The sequence below is a fragment of the Ipomoea triloba genome, chromosome 4 (genome assembly GCF_003576645.1).
Source record: "Ipomoea triloba cultivar NCNSP0323 chromosome 4, ASM357664v1".
Taxonomy (NCBI): domain Eukaryota; kingdom Viridiplantae; phylum Streptophyta; class Magnoliopsida; order Solanales; family Convolvulaceae; genus Ipomoea; species Ipomoea triloba.
In genome coordinates, this window is record NC_044919.1 from 26,092,008 (window position 1) to 26,108,409 (window position 16,402).

General features: G+C 40.6%; 2 non-coding genes across 2 annotated transcripts; both read left to right on the forward strand.

The window, feature by feature from the left end:
- The first annotated feature begins 6,610 nt into the window (after positions 1 to 6,610).
- On the forward strand, positions 6,611 to 6,683 carry TRNAF-GAA. Its single transcript has one exon. It is a non-coding gene; the product is annotated as a tRNA-Phe (tRNA).
- A 76-nt stretch (positions 6,684 to 6,759) lies between these two features.
- On the forward strand, positions 6,760 to 6,831 carry TRNAE-UUC. Its single transcript has one exon. It is a non-coding gene; the product is annotated as a tRNA-Glu (tRNA).
- Positions 6,832 to 16,402: the final 9,571 nt, after the last annotated feature.

Consider the following 16,402-nt stretch of genomic DNA (forward strand, 5'->3'; position numbering starts at 1 on the left):
TTTTTTTTTTTTGTTTTTTTTTTTTTGTTTTTTTTTGTGCGCGCTTGCATAGTAATATGTTTTTTTTTTTCAAATTAATATGTGCGTTATTCGTGATTATTTTTAGTATTCGACATTGTTATGAACTAGTATAAAAATTGCTTCCCCATTGTTGAGTATATTGCATATAAGAAATATGAGTGGAGCGGATTAGGTCAAACCCGTAGTACAAAGGTATTTTGTACTTCTATATGCATGTTTAAGGTTGCATATAAATATGATGCATGTGACCTCAAATGTTTTATCATCACCATCACAATTAATAAAAGAATAGCTTCGTCGCTTCTGTGGACGTAGACACATTGTCGAACCACGTAAATCTTGCATTTTTTACTTTTTTCCATCGTTATTGTTTATTGTTTTCGTTAATCTCAACAAATTGGTATCAGAGCACTGTTGAGATAGCCAGTTCGAGTGAAAAATTTGAAGTATCAAAATTTGATGGTACATGAAATTTCAGGTTATGACAGTCTAGGGTTAAGGATTTGTTGGCACAACATGTCAAAACCTTGGAGGGGGATAAATTGGGGAGGCAGTTCATCAAAAATCTCTGACGAATAAATTGTATCTAAAGTAGAGGTTTTACAAGCTTAAAATGCAGAAGGATTCAGACTTGGTGCAACATATTAATGTCTTTAGCTAGATAATCTCAGATCTGGACAAGCTTGATGTCGAGATTGAAGATGAAGACACGATGATAATCTTGCTATGTTCACTGCATCTTTCTTTTGAACATCTGGTTACTACTCTTACATATGAGAAAGTCAAAATTAAATTCAATGAGATCTCTGCATCCCGGCCAATTAGAGTTTTTTAATGATATATTTTTTATATAATAATTTTATTTGTATGAAAGGAAAATTAGAATTGTAACTATTATATAATGTAATTGACATTATGACACCTCTATTACTATTCCAAGTGAGTGGTCACATAACCGAATCCCGGTTAAAGAATCATGAAAATGAATTTGGAGACAGAAGTTAGAGATTATTTGATAAATATTTTTGATGATATTTTGGTGAAAAATGCTCGTGTGGCAGTATGTGTATGGCCGATTTTTTTTTTTAATTAATGTTATTATTTCAAACCTCAATTTAACGTGCCAAGTAGTGATTAAGAAGGCTGTATAGCACTACTTTGTTGTGATTATATATGCATGACTTTAGTTCGTGTTAATTAATGTTATTATTTCAAACCTCAATATAACTAGCGTTGTTTCATGTAATAGTTGTTGAGCAAGAAGTTAGAAGACAAAGCAATGCATTGTGTTTGACTATCCTATATTTCCCCTCTAAACATTTACCTGTTAATGTTACTTTCATTCATTTGGTACCGATAAATTAACTGACCCCATCCCTAATTAAAAATAAATTTAGCTACGTACTAATAAGATGATGCCACAACAGAAGAGGAAATTATTAAGGGAAATACGGGAGAGATTTATAACATTATTCCTAAACAAAACTCAATAGTTATCCCTTGTGCTTATAAAGTGCTTTGCAATTGTTGCAATCTTCTTCGTAAAAAAAAAAAGGAATGAATGATAGTCTTTATCATGAAGCAGATTATTACTTGTTTTGCTGCTACCAAAACACGTAGATATCAAGAAAACAAATGTCATCAAAGTATTATATACGTATATTAGGAACTATAGAAGGAGTAATTCTACATGTACTTTTAATTCCTACTCCCATTTTCTACTCGTTATGATTTGATATGATTTGATTGCTCAATTTAATAGGGGACAATGGCGTTTATTCATTCTTTTTTTTTCTTCATCCAATTAAATTTAAACATAAGTGAGAGTAAAAATTGGGAATTAATTTTTAGGAGTACATGAAATATTTTTCCTAGAAGTATTGTTAGAGATAATTAGTTTGAGCCTCTTTATTAGGACTCTTTGTATTTGAGTCATGATAGGACTATCTATTCTACTTTACCTGAGACTGCTCTTGTATATATATCTCCTATTAGCTGACATTGTATTGACAGAATTCAATCTATACAATATTCTGTTCTCATCTGGTATCAGCTAGCCTAGGTTTCTTTCCTAATGGCTGACGGCTCTGTGGATTCCTCTGAACGGACCGTTTCTGATGCAGCTATTTCCTCTACGGTCTCTTCGGCCGCTACTACTTTTTCTGCTGCTCACCATTTTGTTAGTATTAAATTGACGAACAAGAATTACCTGTTTTGGAGGGCACAGGTTATCCCGTTTCTTCGCGGGCACGAGCTCATGGGCTTTGTTGATGGATCGAACCTTAGCCCTACTCGTCTTCTTCCCGTTCCGGCAGACTCGACCGCTGCTATTGCTCAACCTAATCCTCTGTATCCGCCATGGGTGCGCCAAGATCAAGCAGTCCTAAGTATGCTGATCTCGTCTCTTTCGCCAGAGGTAATGTATCTTGCCATCGGTTGTTCTTCTTCTCGTGCTCTGTGGTTAGCCATTGAGCAGGTTCTTGCGTCGTCCAGCCGTGCTCGCACCATGCACCTTCTCGGCCAACTACAGAACCTTCGTCAAGGTGATCTCTCGGTGACGGATTACATCGCACGAGCACAGGTCTTGGTTGAAGATTTGGCACTCGCCGGTCGTCCCGTGCCGCTTGAAGAGCAGAATATGTATGTTTTCAAGGGTCTTCGGCCTGAGTACATTCCCCTCACCACTTCCTTGAACGTACGTAATGTACCGGTTACCCTTCCTGAGCTTGCCGATTTACTGGGCTCTCATGAATTCATTACCAGTGAGGCTGGGTATGGTGGCTCTCAGCCTGCGGTGTTCGCTGCTCAGCGTGGTGGTGGCCGAAGTCAGCAGCGCTCCTGGCGTGGAGGTCGGTCGTAGCAGCGTGGTGCTGCTTCGTCGCGTCAATCTGCCGGCGGTGGTTCTTCTGGATTCCAGCAGTGTGGCGGTGTGCATGGTCGAGGGGGACGGTCACGTGGGCAGCGGGGCGGTGGAGCTCGTGGTAATTGGCAGCCTTGCTGTCAATTATGTGGCAACTATGGTCACTTGGCTCCTGCGTGTTATTCCTTGATTAATGGTAATTATGGAGGGTATAATCCACAGGCCAATTTAACATACTCTGAAGGTACCCCGAACCTTGCTTCTGATTCACACCTATGGATTCCTGACACTGGGGCAACTGATCACGCAACTCCTGATATTGCTGCACTCTCTACCTCTGAAGAGTATGTTGGTGGTGATACTCTTCGTGTTGGTGATGGTAAGGGTCTTCTTATTAGTCATATTGGCCATGCTTCTTTTACTACTCCGTCTAAAGTTTTTAAGTTGTCTCAAATCTTGCGTGTTCCTGGTCTGTCTTCTTCCCTTTTATCTGTTTACCGCTTTGCCACTGACAATAATGTCTTTTTTGAATTTCATCCGTCTTTTTTTGTTGTGAAGGATATAGCAACCAAAGCAATCCTCCTACGGGGCCCTAATTCGGGTGGTCTTTACACACTCCCTATTCCGAAAGCTAGTCCTCAGGCCTTAGTCTCGTCTCGTGCTTCCTCCTCAGTTTGGCATGATCGTCTGGGTCATTCACATCAGAGAGTTTTAAATCGTATTCTTCCGTTTTATTCTGTTAGTGGGTCTAGTAATTATATTCGTTGTAATTCTACTTTATGTTCTGCGTGTCAATTGGGCAAATCTGCTAGATTCCCTTTGCCACGCGTAGAGTCTGTTAGTTCGAACATTCTTGATTTAATATACACTGATATTTGGGGACCAGCTCCTGTTTTGTCTTCTTCTGGTCATCGATATTTTGTCTTGTTTGTTGATGATCATTCTCGCTATACCTGGTACTTCCCTGTGAAATTAAAATCTGATTTGTATGACATCTTTGATAAATTTCGTGTCTCTGTTGAACGGCTCTTTAATCGCAAAATTAAGTCTGTTCAGTCTGATTTAGGGGCAGAATACAAAAAATTGCATACTCAGTTTGTTAAGTTAGGGATTAATCATAGACAGTCTTGTGCCTATACACATGAGCAGAATGGCCGTGTTGAGAGGAAACACAGGCTTGTTGTCGAAACCGGTCTTACTCTTATGGCCCGTGCGTCTGTTCCTTCTCGTTTTTGGGACTTTGCTTTTGAAACTGCGGTTTACTTGATTAATAAAATGCCGTCAAGTGTTTTGCAAAATTCCAGTCCTCATCTATTACTGCATAGGTCTCCTCCCTCGTTCTCTTTTCTTCGTGTGTTTGGTTGTCTTTGCTACCCTTACTTACGTCCCTACAACCGGCACAAGATGTCTTACCAGTCTTCCCCCTGTGTATTTCTTGGTTATCCTGAGTCTTTTAGGGGGTATAGATGCATGGACCTAGAGACTAATAAGATTTATGTTTGCAGACATGTACACTTTGATGAGAAAGTGTTTCCTTTTGTTAGTAAAGTTGCTTTGCAGCCACCTCCTCCTGAGCAGCGGCCCTGGGTTGAATCAGTCTTGCAGATATTACCACCATCACCTGCTCCTTGTGATCAGTCCGTACCAGTTGCTGCCACCGCTGCTGCACCTGCCCGCCAGAGAGGACGACCTCGTGGTAAGACCACACGTCCGACAGTTCGTTCCCATTCCATGGCTACTAGAAGCCGGTCAGTGGCTCCACTCTTGGCTCTATCTGCTCAGGTCTGTCCTCCCGAGCCCACATGCTACACCCAAGCAGTAAAGTTTCCAGAATGGAGGGAGGCGATGGATCAGGAGTTCAATGCATTGTTGCATAATCAGACTTGGGTTCTGGTCCCTCCTCACTCAGGTATGAATGTAGTTGGGTGCAAGTGGGTTTTTCGTACTAAGCGTAAAGTTGATGGTTCGATAGAGAGGTACAAGGCGAGGCTAGTGGCTAAAGGTTTCAATCAGGTTCCTGGTTAGGACTTTTTTGACACGTTTAGCCCAGTTGTTAAGCCCACTACAGTCAGGTTGCTTTTAAGTTTGGCTATTTCTTCTGGTTGGGTGATCAGGCAACTTGACATACATAATGCTTTTCTGAATGGTACTTTGTCTGAAATTGTTTATATGCGTCAACCCCCCGGGTATGTTGACACTCTTTTACCTGATCATGTCTGTTTGTTGAAGCGTTCCTTATATGGTTTGAAACAGGCCCCGCGGGCTTGGTTTAATCGGTTACATGATTTCTTGTTGTCAGTTGGATTTATAGCTTCAAAAACTGATGTCTCACTATTATACTATTCTCGTGGCTCTGCTTCTGTGTACCTATTAGTATATGTTGATGATATCTTGGTGATGGGTAATGATCAGCAATTGGTGACTAATCTTCTCTCCAAGTTGTCCAATGCTTTCAAAATCAGAAATCTTGGTGAGCCTGGTTTCTTCCTTGGCATTGAGCTTGTTAAGACTGACACTGGTGTGATACTCTCTCAACAGCGGTATATGACAGACATCTTGAAGAGGGCAGGTATGTCTGACTGTAAATCTCTGGCCACTCCCATTTCTATCTCAAAATCTCCATCACTTTGTGCCGAACCATATGAGGATCCAACGAAGTACAGAAGCTTGGCTGGTGCTCTCCAGTATCTCACAATTACCCGACCAGATCTGTCCTTCGCAGTCAATCAACTTTGTCAACATATGCATGCCCCTACATTATCGCATTGGGAACAACTAAAGCAAGTGCTCCGGTATGTCAAGGGATCTCTCTTTTTCAGCTTGCGTGTGTCTCAGTCCAAGTCAAGAGAATTTCATGCCTTCTCTGATTCTGACTGGGCTGGGTGCCCTGAAGATCGGAAATCTACCAGTGGATATGCAGTGTTTCTTGGCACCAATCTTGTTTCTTGGGTGTGCAAGAAACAGAAGACTGTTGCGAGATCTTCCACGGAGGCAGAATATAAAGCCTTGGCAGATGTCTGTGCTGAAGTAATATGGATCGTGTCCCTGCTACGAGAGATCAACATTGATAGAATTCCTGCTCCAAAACTATGGTGTGACAATCTAGGTGCTACTTACATGTGTGCAAATCCAATTTTTCATGCTAGAACCAAACACGTGGAAATTGATTATCATTTTGTCAGAGACAGAGTTGCCAGTGGGGATATTCAGATGAATTTTATCTCTACAAAGGATCAACTAGCTGACATCTTTACAAAAGCTTTACATGGTCCTCGTTTTTCTTTTCTTAGAGACAAGCTTCAGGTAACTAGCTTACCTTGTGCTTGAGGGGGAGTATTAGGACTCTTTGTATTTGAGTCATGATAGGACTATCTATTCTACTTTACATGAGACTGCTCTTGTATATATATCTCCTATTAGCTGACATTGTATTGACAGAATTCAATCTATACAATATTCTGTTCTCATCCTCTTGTTGAATACGTACATAAGGTGCTTGCCGTAGTGTTTCATGAATCCATTATTTTGCATGTCCTTCAAATGAAATCCGTTAGCCAATTGACGTAATTATCGTGGCTATCTTTTTTTTTTGTGGAAAACATCGTGGCTATCTTTTAATCAGTTTGAAAATGCAATAATCACTACACAAAGCGATAAGGGGGACATCATTAACTATCGTTACACAATGGTATTACTTGTTAAATATAAAATAAAAAGTAATTGTCAGTTGCGGGGATAGCTCAGTTGGGAGAGCGTCAGACTGAAGATCTGAAGGTCACGTGTTCGATCCACGTTCACCGCAATTAGTTTCGATATTTTTTCATTGTAAACCATACATTATGAAGTAATAAAATTAAACAGATGAGATACTCAAGCGTTCCGTTGTCGTCCAGCGGTTAGGATATCTGGCTTTCACCCAGGAGACCCGGGTTCGATTCCCGGCAACGGAAGATTTGTTTTGATTTATTCTATCCGTAAAAATTGCAATGTTTCTGTTTAGTGAAGATTTGGATTGCACAGGTAAGTAAATGAGCTAATAAAGAGAGATTCTTATACTAGTTCAATGTTGGTTATTAATTTAGAGTAAATTACCATGGTCCACTGACTATATGGATCGACTTTTAAAAGTGTTAATTTCGTACCTTAACTATGTAATTTTTATTAATTTTGGTCACTGCGGTCAAATTACGGCTAAAACTCACCGCAAAACATTAATAAGTAAAATAATGAGAGTATTTTAGTCTTTTTACCTCTTTTTCATTTCTTCTCCGGTGAGTCCATCTTAGCTCTATCATGTTTTCGGTGACAAAAACTTTGTTTTCTAGTTGAACGACAACATCTTTTAGCATAAGGTCGCTCAATGGAATATACATTTTTATAACTCATAATGTATATTATTTTATCCTAGAAGTTTCATTAATCTAACTCATAATATAAGTTATTCTAACACATAATGTATATTATCTTACCCCAGAAGTTTCATTATTCAAACACATAATGTAAATTATTCTAACACATAATGTACATTATAAATTTCTAACTCATAATATATATTATTCTAACTCATACCATTCAATGACATCATTTTGGAACGGTTTGCCAAATGATATGATATTGATTTCCATTAAAATGTCACTTCATCTACAATATTGTACATCATATCCTTTGTATCTCAAAGAAAAGAAATGAAAAAAAAAAATCGAGTTAGTTGATTTAATAGGTGGCGCCAACCTAGAATTTTCCAAAATATTGTTTTTGAGTAAATGGCAAAACTGTTCCACAACTTTAGTTATATATATATATATATTAGAATATCATAATGGATTGCGCACAAAGTCGTCGTCCCATCGACCATCACTAACCCAAGTTGATATTTATACTTCTATTTGATAAATGCCTATAAATTAAATTGTTTCACTCATAAACACGCCATACAAGCTAACGCCGGATGGGTGCTATAAGCAAAGTATGGCTCCTAACTATGCTTCTGTGTGGTAAGTCTTCTTTTTCTTTTCTTTTCTTTTTCTTTTTAAAATAATTTTATTATTATTGTTTTCAAATTAAAATAATGAAACTTATAATTTTTATTTATTTATTTATTTTTTTGTGAAACTACAAATGAATCATCTTCTTCCGAATTCATTTCGTACTTCGATTCATGGGCAATAGATCAAATAATACACAATAAGAGACTTTATTTAACTAAATCTGAATTTGAACTTAAGACTCCTTAAACAAATGATTCAAAGAACTTTGTAACCGCATAAGAAGTTAATATCATTCACATATCAAATAATTCTCACATTTAAGGCCAAACCCTTCGAATTCCTAAGCTAAGCGATTTCTATTATATTTGATTGGGGAAGATATATTTTAATTTTAGTATTTCAATTATATTGTAAATTTTTTCAACAAAACTATAAATCTTCATTAAAAAAAAAATCATTATATTCAGATGTTATTTTTACCAAAAACACATGCAAACCATATAGAGAGGGAGAGAGAGTGAAATTGCAATTGTGATATAAAGTTCTATTATTCAAATAACAAAAATTGAAAATATTTAATAATATTAAGGATGAATTTTGTATCGACTAAAATGCAATAATTAACCTAATTAAAGATATATAATTGAGGGACTAAAACATATCGACCTTGTTTGGTAAATAGCTGTTAGCTGATTGGGTTGGCTGTTTGGGTTAGAAGGTATGATTTGTTGATAACATGTGTTAGAATGTATGATTTGTTGATAACATTAGCTGATTGGGTTGGTTGTTTGGCGGTTAGCTGATAGCTGTTTGGTATAATTTCTTTTTCTCAAAAAGCTAAATGAAAAGACTGCTTTGAGTAGTCTTTTGAATTTTAGCATTTTGGAGTTACAAAAAGCTTATTAACCAAACAATTTTTTAACCAAGTCAAACAATTAATAGTGGTTAAATAAGCCAAAATTGACTGATAGGCTCATTATTTACCAAACAAGGCCATCATTTGTTATTTGATAAATGATAGGAATTATTATGGTGGGAAGCAAGGTAGAAGCCAAGCAGGTTTGCATCCAACAGTGTATGGAAGTGGCTTACACCAAATGCCCACCAAACTTCAAAAAGATTCGTCCATCCTGCGTTAACTGTTGCACCGTGAAAAAGGGCTGCAAACTCTATCGTGCTAGTGGATCACTAATCTGTACAGGGAAATAAACAAACAAATTAAAATCTTATATGTAACGCCATTTTGGGCTTCACAAAACTTTTTGTGTTCAAAATAATGGCAGTATTTGAATAAGCTGTTGTAAGCAATCAATTACGACAAAATCTGTAATAGTACCAAAAAAAAAAGAATAAAATTTGACTTTCCGCTACTTTTGTTTTTTTTTTTTTTAAAAAGGTAATGTTTAGTTAAAAGAGATGCGCGATGGTAAAATTGTAAATAAATTAATAAAAAGTGAGAGAGTAGAAAATGGGAGTACAAGTAGTAGAATTTTGAAACAAATTAGTAGTTGTGTCTTATGTTATAAATTTATGCGTCATATGTTGTGAAATTTTGTGTCCATGGACACAAATTTTACACCTAATTAAATCAAATTTAAAAAATAAGTAAATACTTTATATAATATGTGTATGTGTCATGTGCCGTGTTGTGATCTTTTGTGTGTTATATTATAAAACTTTGTACCTTACAAGTATGAATTTATTTGTATCTCATCGTTTTTGTTAGTAATAATATTGTATATTAGTTTATATTATATAGTTTCCACGTGAGTGGCTGTAGTTTAGTCAATTAATTAGCTATAGCTTGTAGAATAGAAGAGTCTAGTGTTAACTCTCATATAGGACTCTCTCTTTTTGTAATCACAATCAAGTTTGAATCCTATATCTCATCTAGTATCAGTTGCGATAGGTTTGGTTTTTGTTTATTTTTTTCCCAGTAAACGCCGATGTCGACGCATTCTTCCGAGCGCATGATGACCACCACCACCGTCCCTGCTCCGGCCACCACCAACTCCCTCACGACGGCGCATCACTTCGTCTCCATCAAACTTTGGCACACCCAGCTAGTTCTGTTCCTCCGCGGCCAGGGGCTTCTCGGCTACATTGACGACAACCTCCCTTGTCCTCCAGTGACCGTCCCAGCCCCTCCGCAGTCCGGCACCACCACTGTGCCGGCGGCCACTTCTGCACCCAATCCCGCGTACACCGCATGGATACAACAAGATCAATTGATCTTGTCTCTCCTTATTTCGTCGCTCTCGAACGAAGTCATATATCTTGCGGTAGGCCGGAACACCACCCGGGAAGTATGGGAGTCCATCACGGTGGCGCTGGTGTCATCAACACATGCTCGCTGTCTGAGCTTACTCGGACAGTTCCAAACCCTCCGACAAGGCAATGGCTCACCAGCTGAATACCTGGGTAAGGCACATATGATTGTTGAAGCACTCTCCCTCGCAGGTCGACCGCTATCCCCTGACGAACAGATTCTCTATGTTCTTCACGGGCTTCGACCAGAGTTTCGGGCGGTGGCGAGTTCCCTAACCGTTTCAGGTACGCCGGTCACCCTCCCGCAGCTCGCGGATCATCTATAGGCGCTGGAGTTCATTCACACCGACGACTTCACGGCGGTGGACTCATCTGCAGCAGCAGGCTCCCCGGCTGCCTTCTTCGCTAGACGAGGCAGGAACGCTGGTGAACCCATCTCTGGTGGCCGCCACTCTTTCAATGGTCGGGGACGACAAGGACGTGGCAGAGGCGGTCAAGGGTGAGGACGTGGAGGCAATCCCTTGTGCCAGATTTGCAGGTCACACGGCCACACTGCCGTTTCCTGCTATAAACGGTATAGTGACCGCCCAGGCACTCATGCCAATATGGCAGTTTTCGGTGAGACTCTGGCGCAAGCGATGACGGAGGCGCGGTATTTGAACATTGGTGCATCATCTCATGCAACCTTGGACGAAGAGATGATGGATCACTCCGACGCCTACACGGTTGGTGATGTTCTCAAAGTCGGCAATGACGTAGGTTTGGGTTTTTCTCGTGTGGGTCATGCGATTATCCCTTCAGGTTCTAAAAATTTTAAAAATGTCAAACATTTTGCATGTCCCAAAATTGTCGTTACCACTTTTGTCAGTTTATCAATTCACTAATGAAAATAATGTGTATTTTGAGTTTCATGAAAATTTGTTTGTTGTGAAGGACTACACCACACAGGCGGTTCTTCTTAAGGGATCCACTGCGCGCGGATTGTACAAGTTGTTGGTCCCGCACACTCATTCTGCATTCCTTTTTGCTAGAGCGTCGTCCATAGTGTGGCATCAACGGCTGGGAATTGCTAGGCTACCCAGTTTCCTTTAGGGGATATCGTTTCATGGACCTTAACACGGGAAAGGTCTTTATCTGTCGTCATGTCTGGTTTGCTAAAACTATCTTCCCGTTTTCTGTGTAGTATTCTTTTCAAGATAACTCAAATCGGGGGGCTACTACTACTCCCTGGGGAGCCAGGTCGGTAATAGCTAATACTAAACCAACACTGGTCGATGTGGCCTTGCCGCTAGCACAGGAACTGGTTAATGTGGTCTTATCGCTAGCACAGGAGTCCGGGCCTTTGGCTATACAAGCTCCTACTGCACCACCCGAGGCTTAGGTTAGCACAGGTCAAGCTCAAGAAGGGGGACACATAATGCGCACTCACCACAAGACTCGAGGCACAGGCGAGCAATTCTATGCCCTTAATACAACAATAGACCCAACTTGTTACTCTCAAGCCGTTGGCCACCCGCAATGGCAGGACGCCATGGATCAAGAGTTCAACGCTCTTTTACATAACAACACTTGAAAACTAATACGGGCTACGCCACACATGAACATTATAGGCTGCAAATGGGTTTACCGCACAAAACGCAAAGCTGATGGCTCAATTGAGCGCTATAAAGCACGCCTTGTCGCTAAAGGGTTCAATCAAGTAGCTGGTGAAGATTTCTTTGACACATTTAGCCTATAGTCAAACCGACTACAATCCTATTACTCTTTTCTTTTGTAGTTTCCAACAAATGGACCCTACGGAAACTGAATATTCACAATCCTTTTTTAAATGGCCACTTATCTGAAAGTTTGAAACAGTATATATGAAGCAATCACCTGGTTACGAAGATCTTGCACATCTAGGGCATGTCTGTCATCTTCAACGGTCTCTATACGGGCTCAAGCAAGCGCCCCGCGCCTGGTTTAAGAGGTTACATGAGTTCTTAACATCCACAGGATTTTTGGCTTCCAAAACTGATGTCTCGCTCTTTTACTACACAACTGGGAATTCCCGAGTGTTCTTACTTGCGTATGTCGACGACATCATCATGATGGGAAATGATTCGTCTTTGATCAACACTCTATTTCAACGCTTTTCCAGTGCATTCAAGATAAGGAACCTAGGCACACTGAGTTTCTTTCTATGTATTGAGACACTATCCGACGGGGGTGGCTTTATACTTTCTCAATGGTGGTACATGAAGGGTATCTGATCACGCGCAGGAAAGTCCGACTGCAAAGCCTTGGCAACACCCGCTGCGGTCACTCAACCAGCAACTTCGTCTCTAGATCCTTATGACAATCCCACACAGTATCGCCGGATTGTTGGGGCACTCCAGTATCTGACTATTACTTGGCCAGACCTTTCCTATTCGGTCAATAGGTTGTGTCAATTTATGCACTCTCCGACAGTCGATCATTGGGGTCTACTCAAGCGGGTTCTGCAATATGTCAAGGGCACTCAATACTACAGGTTACACTTAACATCATCACCACCCTCCGAGCTGCACGCTTACTCCGATTCTGACTGGGTCAGGTTTCCGATTACTACACGCTTACTGAACGCATCTTATAGTTGAATGCACGGCTCAAAACTTAAAGGATGACTCTGTGACCGTTCCCGAGTCCGAGGGATGGTGGGAGATGCATGCCGATGGTGCGTCAAGTCAGAAGCACCATGGGGGGGGGGGGGGGGAGTAATGGTAACTACCCTAGAAGGATTCCGACTGTACTATGCTTTGGAGTATCAGTTTAAAACTTCCAACAATATGGCTGAGTATGAGGTTGTCCTCGGTGGATTAAGAGTGGTTAAAACATTAGGAGTCGAGAAGCATCGCATTCGGATCGACTCAGGTCTGGTAGTCGGGCAAGTGAAAGGATCTTATGAGACTAAAGGAGAAAGAATGAGACGGTACAAGGAAGTGACTGAGGGACTCCTAAAAGAGTTCCAAGCTTATGAGTAGCTTGACCATGTTTCTAGAGCAGAAAACTCAGAGGCAGACGTTCTGTCTAAGATAAAGTTGGAAGGGATACTAGAGTACTTAGTGGGCATATGTCGGAAAGAGATAGTAGAACGATCAAGTATAGAAGCTCGGGATGAGGTTGAGGAAAATGACAATGTGATAAGTCAACCAGGGCGAAACCAAGGAAAAAGTGACAATGATGAGGAAGTTACTCTAGAAGCTCAGGTGTTGGCCGACCTTATGATGTACAAGGTCAAGGTCGAGCTGCCTGATGACCTTGTGGAAGCAGCTAGAATCAAAAGAATGGCACCATCCTATGTCATGCAGGACGGAAGGCTCTACAAAAGGTCCTTTCGGGGACCCCTACTGTTGTGCCTATTCCCGGCCGATGCTGAAAAAGTGATGGAAGGAGCTTACACTTTGGCACGAAAGTTGGTACTACAAGGATATTATTGGCCGACCATGGTCAGAAACTTCATCTAAAAGGTGGCAAAGTGCCCTGTTTGTCAAGCCTTTGCCCAGAAAGAAACAAGGCCAACCTCCTTCTATACGCTAGTCACCATCAACATTCTCTTTACAAGATGGGGCATAGATTTGTTGAGCCCACTACCAGTTGCACCGGGCCGACACAAGTTCTGCATAATAGTTGTTGATTACTTCACTAAATGGGTGGAGGTCTAGCCATTAGTCACTATCGTCGAGTATCAATGTAGAAAATTCCTTTGGAAGAATGTAATTTGTCGGTTTGGCATTCCCGAGCATTTGATAAGTGATAACGGTCGGCAGTTCGATTGTCAGCACTTCGCCGAGTTCTGTGAACAGTTCGGGATTCGGCACACCAAGGTATCCGTAGCCTATCCTCAGACCAACGGATAAGTGGAGAATGTCAATCAGACTATTGTGGATGGAATACGAAAGAAGTTGAGTGATATCAAGGGGAGCAGGGTGAGTTAGCTAGATCGAGTGTTATGGGCTTACCGCACAAGTCCGATAAGGAAAACTAGAGAAACCCCCTTTTCTTTAACATATGGATTTGAGGCCAAGGTGCTAATTGAAGTGCTCAAGCCTAGTGACCAAGTCATGCGATACACTGATGAGGCAAATGAAGAGAGTTTAATGATAGAAAAGAACTTCCTAGAAGAGAAAAGAGAGGTAGCTTAGCGTCGAATGGCCGAGTATCAAAGGTCGGTAAAGAGATATCATGATAAACGTGTCAAACCTCGCTAGTGCTCAGAAGTTAGACCGCTAGTCAGCCCAATGGAGGAGGAAAATTTGCAAAGAAGTGGGAAAGGCCTTACCGTGTAGCTATAGTGGTTCAGCCAGGGACATACCGACTGGAAACAAGGAACGGTCGACCAGTAGAGAGGATATGGAACTCGTACCACCTCAGGAAATTCTATTTGTAAAGGCTGAAAAGTTTGGTACTCCATAAGGGCTGAAAAATCTGAACTATTATAAAGGCTGAAAAGTGTAAAAAATTAGGGTAGGCTGAAAAGTCTGCCCCTTTAGGTCAAGAGACCATTAGCTAGTTAGTGGCCGATAGGTCTATTATACTTAGCAGTTGAAAATCTTATTCCGTGTAACGGCTGAAAAGCCTATAGTTCGATTATCTTTAGAAATAAAAATATATATCTTTTAAATTACTCTTGTGTGCAAAAGGACGAAAGTCGGGTGGTCCGCCAGTCTCCAAGTGGCCTGGGTTCTTTAAGACGAAAGTCAGGCGGTCCGCCAGCCTTCAAATGACGCGAGTTACAATAGAAGGATCGGGAAATCGACGTAATTGGAGTAAAGGGTCGGAAAACCGACATAATTGTAGTGTAGGGTTGGGAAACCGACATAACTGGAGTAAGGGGGAAACACATGAAGGAGGGGAGAATGGGCTACGGAAAAAATGAGGAGAAAGGAAAATCTCTACAATTTGAAATCCAAAAAAGCTTAGAGGAATCTGAGCCCGGGAATTGTATCAACACGTGAGGACATTGCAAGTCCGATTGTAGGATTGACTCAGTTTCATAGCCCACGAAAGGCGTCCGAGCCTCAGAGATTAGGGTCCAAAAGGCTCAAGAAAATTCCGAGTAAAGACGAAGGCGTTTTTTCGAATGACTATTTACGAGTTTTAAGACTTAGAAAAAATTGAAGCAAGATATTCTAAAAGGCTTGAAGGGACGAGATGCGAATTACGAATTATAGTTTGGGAGAAGGTCCGAGTCAGGACTTAGCCAATTTTGTGAATAATCATTTACGAGTCATTGCCTATGAGGGAGTTGAAGTTAAAAAGGCCCAAGCAAAGTTAGCTCGGTGGGACGATCGTTATACTTAGTAGGAAAACAGAACATGTGAAAATTGAAACAAGGAAGCCAAGATGGGAGTGCAAAAGAGATGTTCATTCAAAACAAAAAGCCTTATTCTCTATTGCAGGGCAAGCAAAAAGATATAGCGAAAGTATCCACCTCCGTTGGTCCAGTAGGCGGATAGCGATCGGAGCTCCTAGAGCGTCGGTGATTCAGGTGAAGAGTGGCTGATGGGTCTTCAAACTCAGTAGCGACCGTATCCCCTTGGCCGTCCTCAGCAAGATTCGGATCCGGGTCATGGTCCATCCCAGCCACGGAATTCAAGTTGGCTGACGAGTTCATATAAGCGTTATCCATCGGAATCTCATCGCCAGTTGTATCCGCCGAGGCATTTATAATTGCGTCCTCGGTCCCCTCGTCATCAACTGTATTCTGTAGTTTATGCGCCCGTATTTGCTAATCTACCACGTCTAAAATTTATGATGCTAGACTAAAAAAAATATCTTATTATAATTATATTGTTGATGAGCAATACTTTCCTATGCTCCAAGTACACGGAAAATTTAAGTACATCGAATTGATACTGATGGGAGATAGGCTAAAGCTCGGTACTATTAAAAATGTACTATTTTATGGTGTGTATAGAATATGGTCCACATATAAATTTGTGGAGACGTGCTGACCCACATTGACAACCCTAATTGAGATCCACACAAATATTGTGTTAGCTTATTAAATTCGTGTTTAATCAGAAATTTTATTCATGCACATTATAATTTATTCGAATAAAGTTTCACTTCCTTAGCTTGATGGTCTCAATTTAAATAAAAAAAAAAATGGTTTCATCCCACATTCACCATAGATAAGAGGTAGTGTACTACAACATTAGACACATACTTACTATTCATTTCTTTGAATTGAACACAAAGAGCCACGCCACCATGGCATACAAAGGGCACATTAGGACTTAAG